Raw genomic sequence first — 6,208 nt, 5'->3', positions numbered from 1 at the left:
CATACTGTAGCTGCAAGTGTCAGACTGGTGTGTGTTTACTCACTACAAAACAGTTCCAGCTCTGCGCAGTAGCATCCGTACTGGAATATGGTCAGTCCTGCTTTCCAGAGAGGGGTCAGTTGCTGAGATATGTAGCTGGTTCCTGAAGCATTTGTTGTACGGGCTCCTCACTACTTCTGTGTTCCAGTGCTCACCCAACGGTTGCAATAGACTGCTCCAGAATTCATCTGTAATCCCAGCCCTTTAGGAAACTAAATTGTCTTGATCGGTCTCAAAACTCAGCACTGTATTTTGTCAGGTGAGTGTCTTTATTTGAAGCAGTACTGCAGGCTGCAGTTGTAACACTTCACCATGACCGGACAGTACATGGTGAGCTCTCGCTGCTCCGCAGCCTGAAGCCAAAGAATCTGGGACCCAGCTCTGTTAGAGTGCAGTCAGATCCTCACACACTTTTATCATATGCTCTTGTTGGCCAAGGCTTCTCTTGCACAAATGGATTGCAAGATCCCTTGCTAAGTAGACTCTGGAAACAATATGGCTAAGCACTCCATGCTTGCCTTGAAAATGGTGCACATGAAGATGATCTTGCTTTCTGCCCCTGCGCTGCTGTATACATACCTTTCTGAGATGCTGCCTGCATCCCCGCGGGAGTATGATGGCACAACACTGCAGCAAGCAAGGCACAGTACAGTTCGTGGATCCAGATGACTTGCAAATGAACAGTGATAGATGATTACCCAGAAAGGATTTGTTTGCTCTAGGGCTTTTGTTAAACTAGGGGCAAAATAACAGATTGGTGTGGCCAAAATGTGTTTTAGTTGAGCGATGGCAGGGGCCGGTGAACTCAGGGTAAGTATATTATTTGTTGGAAGTCTGTGGACAGAGGAGGTGTGATCTTGGACGTAATTCAGGTTTCCTTGCTGAAATAAAAGCTTTTACTTTGCTTCTTGGCCACCTCTTTAGTTAGGCTGAATTCCATACTAAGGAAATTTAATCTTCTTGAGGAATTGTCATTTTTTTAATAGTTCATTGTGTTTCTGATAGGCTACAATACTGAAACTTGTGTTTATGTGCTCTTCATCCTTGTGGGAAACCAGCAAGTGTCTCTTGCTGTTATTCATTGAGATGGCCTCCTAGATTAAAAGGGCATAGTGACATTGGGGTGGCAATTTCAGTAGCGTTACAGCTCAGCAAAGCACCAAACTACACCCAATTTCTATTTCTTTGGTTCCTTATGCCCTCCTGATGGTTGTAATTTTTAGTAGCGCCTTTTTCCTGTGTTTAAAAACTTGGACCTTCAAGGCAATGTGGTACATAATATGAAGCATGGGGTGAGGATCTAAAACAGCTACAAAAAGTACAAGTAGAGCTGAATTCTTTATCTGTTGCAGTGGATTCATGGGCATTTTGTTAAGCACCACACTCATGCACAGTGCAATCAACACCCAGGATTGGTTAGCTTGCTCTGATTTAAACATCTTCTGTTTGCACAATATTAGATTAGGATTTTAATTGTTGTCATATGGTAGATGAAACCAAAGATTGAGAGAAGCCATTTTCATTTTTCTTTTTAAACTAAAGCTGTTTCAGTAAATTAGCTGTAAGCTCTGTTCTCACCTCATAGCCTGTTGAGTTCAAATTTGTCCCCTTTTCAGGAAGAAGCATGGGAATTTAGAAAGTATTTAAAATTCCAAAGAAGTACCTTCACAACTTAGAATCATAGAATCATAGAATCGTAAGGGTTGGAAAGGAGCTTAAGATCATCTAGTTCCAACCCCCCTGCCATGGGCAGGGACACCTTGCCCTAAACCACGTGGTTCAAGGCTCTGTCCAACCTGGCCTTGAACACCGCCAGGGATGGAGCATCCACAACCTCCCTGGGCAACCCATTCCAGTGCCTCACCACTCTCACTGTAAAGAACTTCTTCCTTATATCTAGTCTAAACTTCCCCGGTTTAAGTTTGAACCCATTACCCCTTGTCCTACCACTACAGTCCCTAAGGAAGAGTCCCTCCCCAGCATCCTTCTAGACCCGCTTCAGATACTGGAAGGCTGCTATGAGGTCTCCACACAGCCTTCTCTTCTCCAGGCTGAACAGCCGCAACTCTCTCAGCCTGTCTTCATACGGGAGGTGCTCCAGCCCTCTTATCATCCTCGTGGCCCTCCTCTGGACTCGCTCCAACAGCTCCATGTCCTTTTTATGTTGAGGACACCAGAACTGTACACAGTACTCCAAGTGAGGTCTCACGAGAGCAGAGTAGAGGGGCAGGATCACCTCCTTTGGCCTGCTGGTCACGCTTCTTTTGATGCAGCCCAGGATACGGTTTGCTTTCTGGGCTGCAAGCGCACACTGCCAGCTCATGTTAAGCTTCTCGTCAACCAACACCCCCAAGTCCTTTTCTGCAGGGCTGCTCTGAATCTCTTCTCTGCCCAGTCTGTAGCAGTGCCTGGGATTGCCCCGACCCAGGTGTAAACTTGCAAATATCTTTTGGAAGATGGGTTTGAGGACAGTCAGAAAAGGCAAAATTCATGACTAACCGTACAGCTTTTTCAGTGAAGAGATGTTTCAAACTACAATGACAACTTTTGCATATATTTCTGACAGCTCAACCCTGTTTTCCAGCTTTTCTTCCTTGCAAATGTTCTGAAGAGCCAATCTGTACAGTCTTAGCTGAAGGTGTTACTTGGGCAAAGTTAAATGCCTCTGAACAAATCTCTTTTACTTCCATAAAGTATAGTTTTAGATGCATTAACTATTTAAACAGTTATGTAAAACATATAATATTTATTATACTGTATATCATAGAAGAATGTTCAAATAATTACAAGCCAGATATAACCAAGACTGTTAAAAAGTAAGAATAATTCTACGAAACCAGAATTCCTGGTAAGATGATAATGTACCTATTGACTCTGAACAGTGATGTTATTAAGACAAAGAAAGCTTCAGCTGAACTTTGTCAGAGTTCATGCAAAGAGGAGGACAAGTTTAAATTGGATTTAGAAATAACTTAAGTGAAGGTAACAAAGTACAATTAATATGACCCCACTAGGGGGTGTAGAACGAGAGAACAGTATGACTGTGGATTCGGAGACAAATTATCATCCAAAAATAATATATAATCTAAATTATTGATAGTTTAGTTTATACTGTGATCCCGTTACACACCAAAAGTTAACTAAAATTGAAGCACTTTTGCTGTGGAGAAGCATGTGCTCCCGCTCGTTTAAAATAACATAAGTCCAAACCGACTAGTTACATAAAACGATTTTTCAAACTCAGCAGACTGACAGGCTGGGATAAACGTCATTGTTTAAATTTAAAGAACTGTGAATGTGTTTTCAAGCCAGTGTTAAGACCTCTGATAAATATACATGCTAGAAGATTGTAGAAGTGGGAGAAAATATTTATCTTCCAAGCCACGGAGATGTGTTCTGGTTGGCTAGTGCTGATGGCATAGCTTCTCCCTTCTTTACGGTTTGATGGGTTTATGTGGATTGAAAGGAGGTTTTATATCATGGCTGCTACTACACTCGCCGTTATTCTTGGGAATTCTGTGGCAATACTACTGGACTTATGATCACAGACTTGTTTAAGGTAACAGATTTGACAGGAAAATGGGATCAAGCAATGCTGATCCTTCCAGCAGTTTATGTGACACTCTAAACCTTTCACTATGTAAACCCCTCTGCTGCTCTTTCAAATGTTTGTTGGTTTCTTCGCTCTTCCTTCCTCTTTTTCAAGTCTACTCTAGGAAAACGTTATTTCAGCTTCATCTATCACTTATATCATCAATTTTGGGGTTTACTCATAATGTTGATTATTTAATGTGCTGCAGTTTACAAGTTTGACCTCCAATTCAGATTCTGCAGAAGTACAGATGCTGTCAGTGAAGCAGCAACCTTAGTAACACATACATACATTAATAACTCTAAGTCAAACAGAACCACACAATAATGATCTGCCACAGCAAAGAGAAGCAAATGGTTTAATTACACATTCCATGTTGTGGTAGCCCCCATGTATTCATTCACATTCATAAATATTCCCTTCCTGTGTCTGACTATTTAACCACCACACAATTTGGCTGCTGTTATATGGAATGTTCTTTTTCTGTAGTTTACCTAAAAACCCAAACTTTTATCTGCACTGATGGGTTACTATAATACTATTGATGATTATTGTATAGTAGTGTTTTAATAGTGTACCTGAGCCTGCATCTGTTACGGGCTCTGCATTTCTACCCCATCTAACAAACCTCCTAGAAATATCTATTATTTATAAATATTTTGAACATTAAAACAGGGTTATTTGATAATCTATTTTGTGACCCTTCTGTCATCTGTTACTCATTTATGACAAACTGCAATATGGTGGCCTTTTAGGTCCACTGGTCCTTGGACCTACTACTGGTTCACCACTTGTAAAAATAATATTTCTGTGGATGTCAATTCACTCATACGTCCTTTTGTACAAGGAAGGCACTCTATACAGATTTGCAAAATGGCATCCTTATTCCCCTTTAAATCTTTCTTCTATCTAAGAAATTTGGCCGGTTTCATCATTAATGCATTGCTACTTTGTGCTTTCTTCATTGATTTCTTACTGTCGCACTTGGCTGTTGCTTCTAACCTACTCTGGAAACTCTTCAGGCTGGGGTGGTTTTGGTTTTGTTTGTAAAACACTGATAGCACTTTCTAATAAAAATACAAGATAGTAAGCAGTAGTGGAGGTGTCTCATAGATGCTCCCTGGTTAGCACCCTTTTCTGAAAGAGCACATACATTCTTTGAAAGCAAACAGACAGTAAGTATAGAATTTTATTCAAAGTTAATTATGTACTTAAATACATAATTATGTTAATTATGTATTCAAAATTAAAAATCACAGGAGGTTTTCCTGTCATTTTGGGTTTTTTTGGGTTTTTTTAATAATAAATATTTGCATGTGACTGAGGCGAGAAACTGTCCTAGACTTTTCATTGTCGAGCACTATCTTGAACAACAAAGTCCATCCAGACAGCAGAGAGAGCATAAAATTCCTCAGAAGACTTAGCACAATGACTAGCTAGCCTGTTTTTCCTGAAATTGGCTTTATTGTGGTGTTATAAACTACACTTATAAACTTGATAGCTGGTAATCACAGACTGTTTGACTAATACTAAACACTTGCTGAGGATTGCCAATAAGGAGATCTGAAAGTCTGCAGCTGAAATTGCATATTCTCTGAGTGTTTACCTGTTTATTTTAAACAGGATCTGTGTTTCAGATAATTTTAGTGCAAACAAAAATTCAACAATAAGTAAACTGCCTAGACAACTGAGTGAAAGTGTGGTTATACAACACAGTTCCTATGCTGGGACTACTGCCACCTCCATAAACTCCTCAGAGGGAAAACAGGTACTGTTCTGGTGAAGTACTTACAAGGCAGAACTTCTGAGACTTTTCAAGCAGCTTGGCTAGAAACACTCTCTCCTACAATGATCTGCATGGAAAAGAGGTAACGGTGGGAAAAGAGTGAATGTCCCAGTATGGAATGAACTACAAAAATGTACAACCAGAGAAAGCTACTACTGCAAGTCACAAAACTATCCTTTACAGCATAATGTAATTAAGTATATCTCACTGCACATTAATAGAAGCAGGTGCTTTGCACTATCTTAATGGTGTATGACTTTTTAGTAAAAAAAAATCACCTACCATACTGATAGCTGTGAGCAGCAGTTTTTAGGAAGGGTGCATATGTTCCCTCCATCAATCTAGAATTTACAGTATGAATATGATTTTTAAAGCTGGGAACTACTGCATAAATTTGAAAAAAAAAAAAAATCAAGTATTTATACTGAGATTAAGATTTTTTCTAATTTTTTTTTCAATTCTGATATAACCTTAAATACATATAGCTAAGGGATTATACTGGTGTTCATTACAAAGTGAATTCCTATTCTTTCCATTCTGTTTGTTGATTACATCTATTGTTCAATACCTTCAAATTTTTGTGGTTATTGTTTCTAGAATATGGCAAATGTAATTTAGATAGTGCAAATGATTTAGATAGTTTAGATTGCTCTTTGCATGTTCTAGGACTTGTGTTCTAGAAATAAATGTTCTGGTTTTAAATCCTTCTGCAGACATCTCATAGTGCATCTACTTCTGGGAGATACTCCTTGTTCTTGTCCTTTGCTGTTCCTAAGGTAGACATGGAATTA

This window comes from Strigops habroptila, chromosome 5 (assembly GCF_004027225.2).
Source record: "Strigops habroptila isolate Jane chromosome 5, bStrHab1.2.pri, whole genome shotgun sequence".
In the NCBI taxonomy this organism is placed as follows: Eukaryota; Metazoa; Chordata; class Aves; order Psittaciformes; family Psittacidae; genus Strigops; species Strigops habroptila.
Note: the sequence above shows the minus strand (reverse complement) of the source record.